This window comes from Alexandromys fortis, unplaced genomic scaffold, assembly GCF_014885135.2.
Source record: "Alexandromys fortis isolate MF-2015 unplaced genomic scaffold, M_Fortis_MF-2015_v1.1 scaffold_23, whole genome shotgun sequence".
Taxonomy (NCBI): domain Eukaryota; kingdom Metazoa; phylum Chordata; class Mammalia; order Rodentia; family Cricetidae; genus Alexandromys; species Alexandromys fortis.
Window position 1 is genome coordinate 7,120,932 of NW_026067907.1, and position 13,566 is coordinate 7,134,497.

At 45.8% G+C, this 13,566-nt stretch overlaps 1 long non-coding RNA gene across 1 annotated transcript; it reads right to left on the bottom strand.

Moving 5' to 3' along the window:
* Positions 1 to 709: 709 nt before the first annotated feature.
* Positions 710 to 6,436, bottom strand: LOC126497697 (uncharacterized). Its single transcript, XR_007590670.1, has 3 exons — positions 6,178 to 6,436; positions 3,476 to 5,143; positions 710 to 762 (listed from the first exon to the last, which is right to left on the bottom strand). It is a non-coding gene; the product is annotated as an uncharacterized lncRNA (long non-coding RNA).
* Between the last annotated feature and the right edge of the window lie 7,130 nt (positions 6,437 to 13,566).

The following is a 13,566-nucleotide window of genomic DNA, read 5'->3' on the forward strand; positions in this document are numbered from 1 at the left end:
ATACCAAAGCATGGGCTAACAAGAAACTGTTTCCAGGAAAGACAGCTAAGGAAGACTATACTGGCAGTGGATCTCAGCCTGTGTGTCGCGACCCCTTTGGGGGGTCTAACAACCCTTTCACTGAGGTAGCCTAAGACCATCGGAAAACACAGATATTTACATTATGATTCATAACAGTAGCAAAATTACAGTTATGAAGTAGCAACAAAAGTAATTTTATGCTTGGGGGTAACCACAGCATGAGGGACTGTATTAAAGGGTGGCAGCGTTAGAAAAGGTGAGAACTCCTGGGCTAAACAGATGGCTCGGTGGCTAAGAGAACTCTGCACGATCATAAGGACTGAACTTGGGAAGCCAGACATCCTATGTACAGCTGCAACCCCTGCTCTAAGATGGGGGAACACAGCAGGATCATGGAAGTTCGCTGGCTTCCACAAGCCCCACATTCAGGGAGAGACCCTGCAGCATAGGAATAGGTGGAGGGTGATACAGGAAGGAACCAACGCCTTCTATGGGCCTTGCTCATGGTCATACCTGCATATACACTCAACAGACACACAGACAGATACACACATACATACATACAAATGAATGGGTAAAACCCTTTTTAAAAGAAAGCTAGGTTTCCCTTCATCGTGAACTTGTCCCCCCACACTTGCTCATATGATTCCTCTTCATTCTGTTCAATTGAACTCCAGGAGCTCAGCCCAGTGCTTGGCTGTGGTCACTGCATCTGCTTCCATCAGTTACTGGATGTGGGTTCTGTGATGGCAATTAGGGCAGTCACTAATCTGATTAAAGGGGAAGGCCCTTCCAGACACTCTCTCCGCTATTGCTACGAGTCTTAGCTGGGGTCATCCTTGTGGATTCCTGAGAATTTCTCTAACACCAGGTTTTTCCCTAATCCCATAATGGCTCCCTCTATAAGACATCTCTTTCATTGCTCTCCCCTCTTTCCCTACCCCTTCTTGTTCCCTCTTGTTCCCATCCCCTAAGCCTTCCCTTCTTCCCCATCCCAGTTTACCCAGGAGATCTTAACTGCTTTCCTTCCTGGGGCCTTCCTGTGTGTCCCTCTCAGGGTCTTCCCTTTTACCTACCTTCTCTGGGGTTGTGGACTGTAGCCTGGTTATCCTTTGCTTTACATCTAATATTCACTTATGAGTGAATACATATCATGTTTGTCTTTTTGGGTCTGGATTACCTCACTTAGGACGTTTTTATTTTGTTTTGTTTTTCTAGTTCTGTCCATCTGCCTGAAAATTTCAAGATGTCATTGTTTTTTACCTCTAAGTAGTACTCCATTGTGTAAATGTGCCACCTTTTCTTTATCCATTTTTGGATGAGGGGCATCTAGGTTGTTTCCAGGTTCTGGCCATTACAAAGAATGCTGCTATGGCCCGAGCTAGTGGGAGCTCACAGACTACAGACTGGCAGCTGAGGAACCTGCATGGGTCCAAACTAGACCCTCTGAATGTGAGTGACAGTTATGTGACTTGATCTGTTGGGGCATGGGCCCTGGCAGTGGCACCAGGACATCCCAGGTGCATGAACTGACTTTTTGGAGCACATTCCCTATGGTAGGATACTTTGCTCAGCCTTGATAAAGGATGTGGGGAGGCTGGGCTTGGTCCTCCTCAAGTTGGCATGCCAGACTTTGTTGACTCCCCAAGGAAAGCCTTACCCCCTTTGAGGAGTGGATTAGAGATGGGAAGCGGGGAGATGGGGAAGAGGCAAGAAAAGGGGACGAAGGGGGAACTGGGGCTGGGATTCAAAATGAAAAGTAAATTTTTTTAATAAAAAAGGAAAGCTAAGAACAAGAAGTACAAGACAAGAAATAGGCTCTTTCTCTCTGCTTCAAAACAATTTCCATTATTTTCAAAGGAGGCATAAAACTATGGGCTGAGTCACCAAACTCCAACAGTGCATACTGATTTTTTAAACAAAACCAATTCTCTTTTTTTGTTTTTGTTTTTCTTTCTTTTTTTTTTTTGGCGGGGGGGATGGGTTCAAGACAGGGCTTCTCTGTAGCTTTGGAACCTGTCCTGGAACTAGCTCTCATAGACCAAGATGCTCTCAAACTCGAACTCACCAGATCCACCTGCCTCTGCCTCCTGAGTGCTGGGATTAAAGGTGTGTGCCACCACCACCCAGCAGCACTGTCCTATTCTAAATATTAATTATGTCCCCTGAAGCAAGTGGGAAGGTGTACTTCACTGAGTGGAAAGTGGAAGGCAATGGTGGCTGATCTCACAGGGACATTTCCACCTCTCGAACGCTGGAACCACTGTTTTCCACAGCAGTTGTGTGGCTGACCCTCAGAGCTGTTGGGATTCAAGTCCTAAGTTAACACTGGGGACCACAGTCTCCCTGACCTGCAGAGACTGGGTATCACCATCCACTAACTCCTGGAGAAGGCACAATTGCTCCAAGAGCCCGTTTCAGGGCATCATCAGAGTCCTCAGTCCAGATAGCTGATCTGAACAGAGGTGGCCTAGACCACAGGGGGCAGACCTCATGGCCCAAAGTTTGTCAACATGTAGAAATTCCTTTCCATAGATTCTCCCAATTCACACTACCCAGGTACACTCATTCGAATCCAAATAACCCTCATTTAATCCAAATTCTTCAGTACGTATTTCAAAATATTCGGGAGTTGGGGGAGTTAAGTAGCCACAACTGTAAATTAATCATTTTTATTATACTTCTTTTTTTGGTTACCAGGGGTTGGGAAAGGACACATGAGTTTGAAGGCAGTGATGTCACCATCTATGAGACCATAACAATGGACAGAGGTCATGGAACCTTCCCCCCACCCATAGGTTGTAGGGCACCAGCAGCGAGCCCTAAATGGGGGAGTGATCATGTGTCATTGTAAGTTCATTGATTGCTCAATGTTCCCCCCTCCCTGGTGTAGGACGGCGACAGATGGGGAGAATGCGTGAGAGCTGCAAGCTGGGGACGAGGAAGCCACTTTTTGCTCAGTTTTGCTGAATCTAGACACGTGGTTTTCGTCTTTGTTTTAAGTTATCTATTTGACTGGCTTATTTTTAAGGATGAGGTTGGTTGATGTTAGGGGACACTCTCCTTTAAGGGAGGGACTCCCTCCTTCCCTGTCGTCTATTCCCATTGTCGGGTCTCAAGCCTGCACCCACATTTCTCACTCTTTCCCACCTGCTTCCCTACACTTGCTGACTTCACTGAGTCAAGTTCCGTCTTCATTTCAGCTTCCGGAGTGATCACCCCACAGTGACTTCCCCTCCTCTGGCTCATCTATTGGATTAGATAGATTCAGTTAACAAATTTAAAGTTAAAATTGACTTTTAGTTCAAAACGTCCTTTTTGGCTCTTTAGTTCTTCAATTTCTCTGTCTCTGTCTCTCTCTCTCTCTCTCTCTGTGTGTGTGTGTGTGTGTGTATAGGCCCACAAGTGCCACAGTGTAAAGGTCATGTATGTGGAGGTCAGAGGACAAACTCACCATCGGTCCTTGCCTTCTATGTTGTTTGAGACAGGAATCTCTTTGTTATCCTTCCGCAGTCCACACCAGACTGGCTGTCCTTGTACATCTAGGAATTCTCCTGACTCAGCCTCCTGTCTCCGCAGCCCTTTTTGCTTTCTTGAAATAGGGTTTTGTTATGTCGCTCAGGCTGTGCTGCTCTTCCGGTTTGCTTTCTATTTCTGTGGCAAACACCACAGTCAAAAGCAACTTAGGGGGGTACACTGGTCACAGATCTCTAAAGGAACAAAACTGACAGCGTGTGGGGACTTATTAGAATGACAGGCCATGGAACAACTAACCCAACAAGTGTTGCCCACCAATGTAAAGTCCAAGAATCCAGTAGTTGTTCAGTCCCTGAGGCTGGATATCTCAGGTGGTCTTCAGTAACTAGGGAATCCCAAAGAAGTAGGCTCTAATGCCCGTGAAGGAATGAATTGCCCGCAAGAGCAAGGACAGGCAGGCAAAGAGAACAAGCTTCTTGCTTTTATGCCCTTTATATATATAGGCTGCCACCAGATGTAGCCCACATTTAAGGTGGATCTTCCCACTTCAAAAGACCTGGATTTAAGATGAATCTTCCCACTTCAAATGATTTAATTAAGAAAAATCCTTCACAGGTGTACCCAGCTACTTGAGTTTTGGCTCATTCCAGACATAGCCATCAAAGGGAGGAAAGAATTTCCTTGACTTAGAATGTCAGGTCATGGTACATCAGTGAGGGAAGTCGGAGCAGCAACTGCGGCAGGAACGGAAGCAGGAGGCCTGGAGACGTGCTGCTGACTGGAGGGTTCTCTGGTTCCTGCTCAGCTGGCTTTCTTCCACAGCCCAGACCCACCTGCCTGCGAATGGCTGCCTACAGTGGGCTGGGGCTGGGTCTCTGACATCAATCTTTAATCAAGACAGTATCTTACAGACAGAGCCACAGACCAATCTGACCTGGACGTTCCCTTAATTGAGATTTCCTCAAATGATTCCAAACTGGGTCAAATTGACAGTCAAAGTGAACTAGGACCATAGTCCAGACAGGCTCCTAATTCTTGGCAATTCCCCTGCCTCAGTCACCCGAGTGCTAGGATTACAGGCATGAAGCATTATCTATGCAAAGCCTTTCTGTGTTGTTTAAGTTTCTCCACAATGCTCTAATTTCTTGAATGAACTGGCCTGTGTCTCCTCCAACAGCTCATCTTGTCCTGCCTCCTTTCCCCTCTACTCACCTGAAAGCCTGTGTCTAATCTTCTTGACTTCTTATCACAGTATGCCCTAAAGGCTGCTATCCCAACCACGAGAAGGCAGACCTTGCAGGTACAGGGGGTTCTCTCTCTTCGGAAGCCCCTAGACCAATCCTCCAGCCTCAGAGCCAGAAAAGACTCCCTGAGGCGTTCATTCATTCACCTCACACTGGGCCTGCCTTCCCTGTGCTCCCTCAAAGCCCATCCTACCACCGAGCCAGAAGAGAGACTGGAGACAGAGGAGATAAAAGGAGCCACGCTCACTCGGAGGACCCAGGGCGAGATTCCTGCCTAAGCTCCAGGCTAAATCACGGTGTAAATAAGACGTCAGCCAGAGAGAATCCTAAGCTTCCTGGCAGTACACATTGTTCTCTCTTGCAGCTGATCGAAGGATTGAGAAAACTCGAACCACTGAAACCTGGAAGAACCGAGAAAGGAGAGTGGTCAGACACACTGTAAAGAAGTGTGGAGACACAGATGGTCTTAACAGCAACTCCAAGATTCAACTGCTTTGGTTAGAAGTCAAGTTGGATCAATACCCAGCTTGTCTTCCCAGAGGCCTGACTCACAAACTCACCATGATTACAAAGCCCTAAGATCCCCTATTCCCAAATAAATGACTCACCACCAAAATTAATATGTATAGTTACTTGAAGCTGGGATTTTAACAAGACGTGTTTTTTTTTTAAAGTTTCCACATTGTTAATTTTAGGGTAATCTTGTATCCAAAAAGTAATCTAATGAGGGGACTGGAGAAATGGCTCGGTGGTTAAGAACACTGACTACACAGCAGAGGATCTGGTTCAGGTCCCAGCACCCACATGGCTACATAAAATCATCCATTACTCCAGTTCCAGGGGAATCCAGTGCCCTCTTCTGACTCTCATGGACACTGCATTCACATGGTACACATACATACATGCAAGCAAAACACTCATACACATAAAATAAAAATAAGTAAATCCTTTTATAAGCAATGCAATGAAAATTCTAAACCATCAATGTTTTCACCAAGTATGGCATTATTTATGGGGATTATTAAAAGGTTTAATGATGTCCAACTGACCCTGGCACATTGCTTCACTATTTTGCAAAAATAAATAAACGGATGAATGAAAACTATGCCAAATACAGCAGCAGTCAAAGCGGCCAACTTCCCCAGTAAAGGATAGCGGACGGCACCTAGCCACAGAATGCCAGCCCAGAGTCCCGGCCTTTGTCATAGCCAGCAAATCAACAGCCTTGTTTCTCAACCCAAGACGCAACAAGGATACACTTCAATGTTCCTGTGTGGCAAATAAGTCAGTAGGTCTATATTCACATCTCTGAACTCAAAGATCTCCTTGCAGACTTTACCTTCGAAGTGCCTGAAATGCGGCCTCATCCCACCCCTCCTCTCCTCATCCCTGCATCTACCGCCTTAGATGGAGCCGCCATCTTTATGTATCTCACCTCAGCCCGCACTGGCCTTCTAAGTACTCTGTTTGCTCATTCTCGCTGTCACCTTCCAGTGCCTCGATGAAAAAGCACAGCAGCTTCCTGCAAAGACAAGACCCAGAGACATGGCTCACCAGAGGCTGCATGTCCTGCCCACCCTGGAGCCCAGTCTTCACAGCCGACCCCAATAGGCTTCAGAAGCTCCAGTCTGTTTGTTTTGTTGGTTTGTGGAGTGTGGAGGCCCAAAGAAGCCAAAGGTCAGAGAGTTTGGGACTTGTTTCTAGTTCATTCAAGGTTATTGTACTTCCACCTCAAAGATTCCACCTAGTAGTAAACAAGAGAGTTCTGCTCTCTCAAGGCTATTGTCAACAGGTGTGGCTAGTTGCCAGACCTTGTGCTCCTGAAATAGGGAAGTAGTTGGTTCCTACCTAAAACAAAAGTCTAAGGATCCAACTAAGTTCTGGTTCCCTATATGGAAATAACTTGGGATTGTACCCAGGGAAAGGTTTGTCTACAGAATGTTTGGTCTAGGGTGTGAGTCTTGGGCAGGTTGCAGCCCACCATACTCCTACGACAGACCAGACGGCACATCTCCTGTCCAGGAAGCAGTGACTGTCGTTACTAGGCTGATGTCCATGAGCCACGAGAGAATATGCTCATTCCACGTGCAGATAGGGAAAGGGAGATGATAATAATGTCTGTACAAACACAAGAGACACCAGGAAAGAGAAGTAATACACCAAGCACCTAAGGGAAAGCAGGGATGTTAAGGAACCCCTGAAAGCCTCCGCAAACTTTCTGGCAACTTCAGCACCCCCACCCAAAGAAACTATATTGAAGTAAATTCTGGAATTTTAAAATAACAGAAAAGAACGTAAACTTGTTCGATATAAGAGGTGTTTTTTTCCCTATGGATTTCTTAAGTCCCTCTAGAATAGAGTCCGTGAGTGCCCGAGGAAAATGCAATTACTTCATCCTATTCGTTTAGACTTGCTCAGTGTTCACCCAGGAGAGAGACTCAGTCAACCCAAGCGGAAGTAGCCATCAGATTTCCTGATCTCTAAGCAACTCAAAGAAAAACAGCCCTGAATCTCTGACTTATACTATGGGGGACATGGCTGCAGTTGGAAAGAGCTGGCATGGGTATGTACATTAAATACATCTGAAGAGGTTACCCAAAAGCCTGGGGAACTGCTATCACTCAACAACCTGTGACTCCTCCATAACAGAGAACGCACATCTGACGTCCCTCTGCCATAAGAACAACCATCTCTCCATCTCCCACCAATCTATAAACAGGCACCCTCCAAGCCTAGGCTCCCCGGCCACAGGAGTTAGCACTGCTCTGAACCAGCTGTGTGTCCTTACATTCCTTAACCTTTCTGGTCCTAAATCCCATCACATATAAAGTGAGGATAATAATGGCAGCCGTTTTCACAAGACTATTGGGAGTGAATAACTAATATATGAAGCACCTAGGATAATGCCTGGTGCTTTAGGAGGCTGTGTGACTAGTATTGCTGGTTCTAGATGATAAATTAAGCCAATAAGTGAAATATATGTCCACTGTGCAAGGGTTGAGGTAGAAAGTTAAATAACATTTATCTTTTTCACTGGCGGTTTGCAGTCGGTTAAGCAGGATATCCATATTTCAATGTTGAAAGTTTGCACTCCACAGCTTAAACTACTTTTTTCCATATTTTTAATGTGTTTGTATGTGTGAGAGACAGACAGACAGATGACAGACAGACAGAGAGGTGGTATATAAGTGTACAGTTGTGCACATGTGTTGCCCAGTTTCTCTTTTCTACTTCCTAAGTAACCTCTGCCAGGTTGTGAGCCTAGAAGGGGGCTGCTTTCTTAACAAGGATAGCATGGTGGTTCATGAGTGATGAGCTCAGAGTGTCCTCACACACTGGCATCTCTCGGCAGCTTTCCTGTAAGTGGATGGCTTCTGGGAAGCCCCAAGTTGACAGAAGCAGTTTGAGCAATTGTCTGATCAAGGTGTCAGGCCACTCTGCGAGGAGAGAGGTCTGCGTGGAGGCTGGTCACGGAAATAGGTGGGTGTGAGGTAGATCTTTGGGGATGCTCTGAAATCTTGTCTGGATACACCCACACTTCATCAGGGTGTGGGTGCCCATCAGTTCTGTGGATGAGCTAAGGTCACACAAACTCTAAAAGGAAGCCCTAGGGGAATGGAGGCTTCTCTCTCCCACTGCTTGTTGACTGATAAGGCAGTCTTGTTTTGCGTCCTGGCACAGGGGTCTGTGAGTGTTTACAAAGAGAATAGAAACCTTACCTCCAAGTCTAAGCTTCTGTTTTTAAACACCTCAGGTGGTCCAGGGGGGAAGGCTCCTGCATGGCTGTCTTTTCCACTCACTAGCAGAGGAGCACAAGGAAGAATATAACGCTCGCTCGAAGTAGACGCAGAGTTCAATCACAGCCGTTTTATTATTAATTCTTTAAGTTGTCATACAAGACAAAGGATTTCATTATGACACTTTCTACATAGATATCGTTATACATACACATGGCCCTCTCCCACCCTTCCACTGCCCCTCCCTCCCTCCACAGAGCCCTCCCCTTGCTTCCTATCACAAGTGTTCACTACCCTCTCTCCTTACCTTAGGATCTCTTAAGTCCCCTTCTACTTCATGTCCTGCACACACTCACACTGCTACACACACGCATACACATGTACACACACATGCACATGCACACACAAACATACACACCCTTTAGAGTTTTAAGATAATAATTATTAGCATGTGTGAGTGTGTGTGTGTGTGTGTGTGTGTGTGTATGAGAGAGAGAGAGAGAGAGAGAGAGAGAGAGAGAGAGAGAGAGAGAGAGAGAGAGAGAGAGAACTCATGGCTTGGGGGGAGGGTACCAGGGTGCACATGTGGAGGTCAGAAGACAACTTAGAGAAGCTGACTGCCTCCTCCTTCCACCCTGTGGGTTGGGCATCAGAATGCAGGTTGTCAGTTTTGATGGCACGTGGCTCTATCTGCTGAGCCATCTTAATGGCCCCTAAATCTTAATTTTAAAAGGACCATCTGGAAAATTCTCCAAAACCACAGCAAATGGCCCTTGCGTGTTTCCTCTGCCTCTGGGAGGAAGGAAAAAGGAGCCTTCTTTAAAGAGACAAATCCCTGCTTCACAGCATTAGGAGGCCCTCCTGTGGCTGGAGCCACGGTGAGCTCTACAGGGAAGACCAGCAAGGAAGGGGCAGCTCTTGAAGGACTCCCTCTGCCGGACCAGCTCACTTTCAATTCTAAGTCATGACTGCTCCCAGATGTCCCTTAGCCTATGGCTGACGACTTAAAGCAAGTGTCTGGGTCTGGAGAAGTCACATGCTTATGTCACAGAAAGAATAAAGTTTAGTCATCTGGGGTTATGGTTCCCCACTGACTGATTAAAATCAAAGTGCAAACCACGGGCCAGTGAAGTGGCGCCATGGACTGACAACCTGAGTTTGATGCCCAGAACCCACATTCAAGCTGACAGGGAAAACTGACTCTGCAAAAACTTGGCCTCTGACCTCCACAAATGCACTGTGACCTGTGACACGCATGCACTCATGTGTGTCATAAATGCACAAATAATAATATGTTATAGGTAAGATTTATTATTAAACATATAATAACGAAATTTTATAAAGAATTTTCACATGAGGGTGGTGGTAAACAGAATGTACTACATGCATGCATGAAATTCTCAAAGAAAAAATTTAGTCAATAAAAAAATTAATAAGGTCCAGATGCCTGCAGAGCCAGCCACAGTGTCCCGCTAAGCAGCACCTGGAGGACTGTGCAGGTCACGGGAGGGGCATCCCACGAGGGCCTGGTCTCCCAAGGCATCTCCAGATCCTGTCACTTTGTCTAGCCCTGAGAAATCAAAATCTTAGGGGCTGAGAGATCTTGGGAACAAGGGTTGTTGAGCTAGTAACACCTGCAATGGGGACCAATCCTGGCCCAGTTTCCAAAGCCATAACGGCGCTGATAGAGCAGAGAAACCACAGAACTCTACATGAAGTTCCAAGGAGATAGAAGTCTGTGGTTTACACTGAATATCCATTAGCTGCAGATCAGAGGGGTGGGACACTGTGGTCAGGAAGTCTTAGCCTTAAAGAGGTGTGTCAGGAGCAGCATGTGACACTTGGTGGTTGCTTTTGCGGCACTGAGCGATGGCTGACCTCCTCAGTTAAGAAAGTCGGAGATGCAACCCTGGGAAAAGAACAGAGCTGGCTTTTTGCTTTTGGATTTATTTCCCCTGTTCCCCTTGTCCATCTCTCATTTGTTTACCCTAGTGCTGTAAGCTAAATAATGCCTCTCAACTCTTCCCTTCTCCAACCTTAGTCTGTTGTTAGACTTAGGCCGTCTTGGAATTCTCGTCAACACCTGTGCATTGACCTCAGATGAGGCAGGATAATGGGGCTTCTGACCAAGCTCTTTGGGGCCACAGGAGCCGTAAGTGAAAATGCCTCACACTGATGAGTCAGGTTCAGAGAGAAATACAGTGTAACACCAATGCTGAAGACCAGAGTCAAGAGCAAAGGGGTGCAAATGAGATCAGGGATGGTTAGGGTCGCTTAGGCCTTGTTGGACCTTGTGAGAGAGTTTGGATGTTTTTCTCCATCCAGAGACAGAAGGGGAGGGTGCAGTCTGAGTGATGCTTTACAGCCCTCTGTGCTAGTGCGGGGAAAGAAAGCAGTGTAGAACCTTGCAGTTTGCCTAGCAGAACTGTCAACACAGAGTCAGAAACTCGACGGGTTGGCAAAACAGAAAGTTATTCCCACAGTCCCGGAAGTCCAGGATCACCTGTGAGTTTATGGGCAGCACTAATTAGACTCGATGGATACGTAGTGGAATAGGTAGAGATAGAGAGACAGACAGACAGACGAGAGGTGAAGTGAAGAGAGAGCAGGGGGAGAGAATCTGAGAGGGATTACAGGGAGGCGTTGGGAAGTGAATGGGACCAAAATCCATTGTGTGTATGAAATTCTTAGAGTTAATAAAAATATTATATTTTTTGATAAAGAATCCGAGGGCATTGGGAGGCATACTGCCTCCAGCACCCCTAGGAGAGGAATCCTTTCTTGCCTCCCCCCAATTTCAGGTAATCCCAGGTACTCGCTGCTTGTGGCGATCACTTCAAACCCATCCCTTTCCCTGTCCTATGGCGGTACTCCCTGAGTGTCCCCATGTCTTGTCTACTCCTGTTATAAACCTGGTCAGACTGAAACAGAGGCCAGCCTGGTCACCTCACCTCACAGTCTGATTGCATCTGCAAAGGTCTGACTTCTAGATAAGATCAAGGTAAAACCCACAGCAAGAGGTCTGGTAAGACGTTCAGCGAGTAAACGTGCCTGCCACCAAACCTAAGGGCCTGAGCTTGATCCGGAAGACCAACCCCTGCAAGTTGTCCTCCGACCTCCACCCATTAACTGTGTTATAAGTTCACACAAAAATAAATAAATAAATGCAAATAAATGTAAGGATGTTTTTTTTAAAGTCACCAGAGGGCAGGGTAAAAAAGTAATGGTTTCTGAGGAAACCCAAGTCAACTCATACTGGGGTTTCAGGAGCAGAGGCAGGGGTTATTAGGAGGATCCCACAGAACACAGGCCTGGGACGGCAGGGCTGGGACTTGGAGAGAAGAGGCTTGGCCTCCAACAGGTTTTGTAGGTCTACTTGAAGGACTTGTGGAGACTGGGAACATAAGTCACTGGATGACTTCAAGATTTTTGAGTAATGCACCTGGAAAGATGGCATTACCATGCACGGACAGGGGCATGTTAAGAAAAAAATCAAATTTGGTCAGGCAGTGGTGGCACATCTTTAATCCTAGCACTTGAGAGGCAGGGGCAGAGGCAGGACGATCTCTGTGAGTTCGAGGCCAGCCTGGTCTACAGAGTGAGTTCCAGGACAGCCAGGGCTGCATAGAAATCCTGCCTCAAAAAAAAAAAAAAAGAGGGAGAACAAATTTGTAGAACAAAATAAGTTCTTTTGCAAGCATGGTAAACTCAAGACCGCCTCTAGAGACCCAAATCTAACCACCAAGAATGCATTCACGTACATGAAAGACCTGAGCTGGGGTTCTGAGTATGGTCTGAAAATTTTGCAGTTGTTAAAAATTGCAATAGAGAACCCATTAGACTCGCATGATTCTGGGGTCTTGAGTTCAAATTTTAAAAGACACAGTACAAAGTCCATAATAGACAATAAAACTAAAGTTAAATTTAATAGTCAAAACTCTGCCAATTAATCTCTAGTGAAGGAACAACAGACACTTCAGCTAGTTAGATTTCCCTTGTGTTGCCTCCATGAGCATCTTACAAGGTCCCCCCTCAGCCCACCTTTGCTTTCTGCTTCTCTGACCCATGGGAGAGCAGAAAAAAATTATGTCATTTCTTGGGCTACAGATATTTGAGTCTTCTAGCAAATATGCCCCTACTGCCCGGAAAACCTGTACTCTAAGGGACCACACAATTCCAGAAGTTATGGTTCATAGATTTGTCAGGTTGCAGACCACTGCAGTGACTGGCAGCTCATGATTGCTGGCTTTTAGAAGTTTATTCTAGAAATTAAAGTCAGCAAAGAGTTGAGAATGCTAATGAGTATGTGGCAATTAAAACCAGAAACAGCAAGAGCAAGAACTATAGAAAAAAAGAAAATACACTTTTGCTAAGTGAATCTAGGAAGTGTAGATAAAATGGTTTTTCTTAAATGAAAAAAGGGTAGCTCTTGTCCTAAGCTCGACTGGCTGCTCCACGTGAAAGGGGATGAGTATAGAACAAAGGAAAACAGATTGAAGAAGTCTTTACAAGGTTTGGGAAAGGGGTTTTACAGACAACAAAGCTAAGACTTGGACTTGAATTAGTTTTTTTATCACTGATAAAATACCTTGATATAAAATTGTCAGAGATTTTTCTTTAAGTGATGTTTCTAAGAAAAATTGTTGTCTTTATGGATTTTGAAGAATACTGAACCTAGCCAAGCAGTGATGGTGATGGTGCATGCCTTTGATTCCAGCTCTCAGGAGGCAGAAGCCTGTGGATCTCTGTAAATTCAAGGCCAGCCTGGTCTACAGAGCAAGTTCTGGGACAGCCAGGGCTACACAGAGAAACCCTGTCTTGAAAAAAACAAAAAAAGAGAGAGAAAAAAAAGGAAGAAGGGAAGACAGGAAGGAAGGAGAGAAGGAGGGAGGAGGAAAAGAGGGAGGAGGGAAGAAAGGAAGGGATACTGAACCTCTTGTTTTAAAAGAGCAATATTTTTCCTACAACTATGAACCTTCATGTTTATACTTAAAACCTTTTTGCTGGATTGGCAAAATGGCTCACCCAGTAAATGAACACAAACCTGATGACCTGAGTTCAATCCCCAAGCTGGAAGAGGGTGGGCA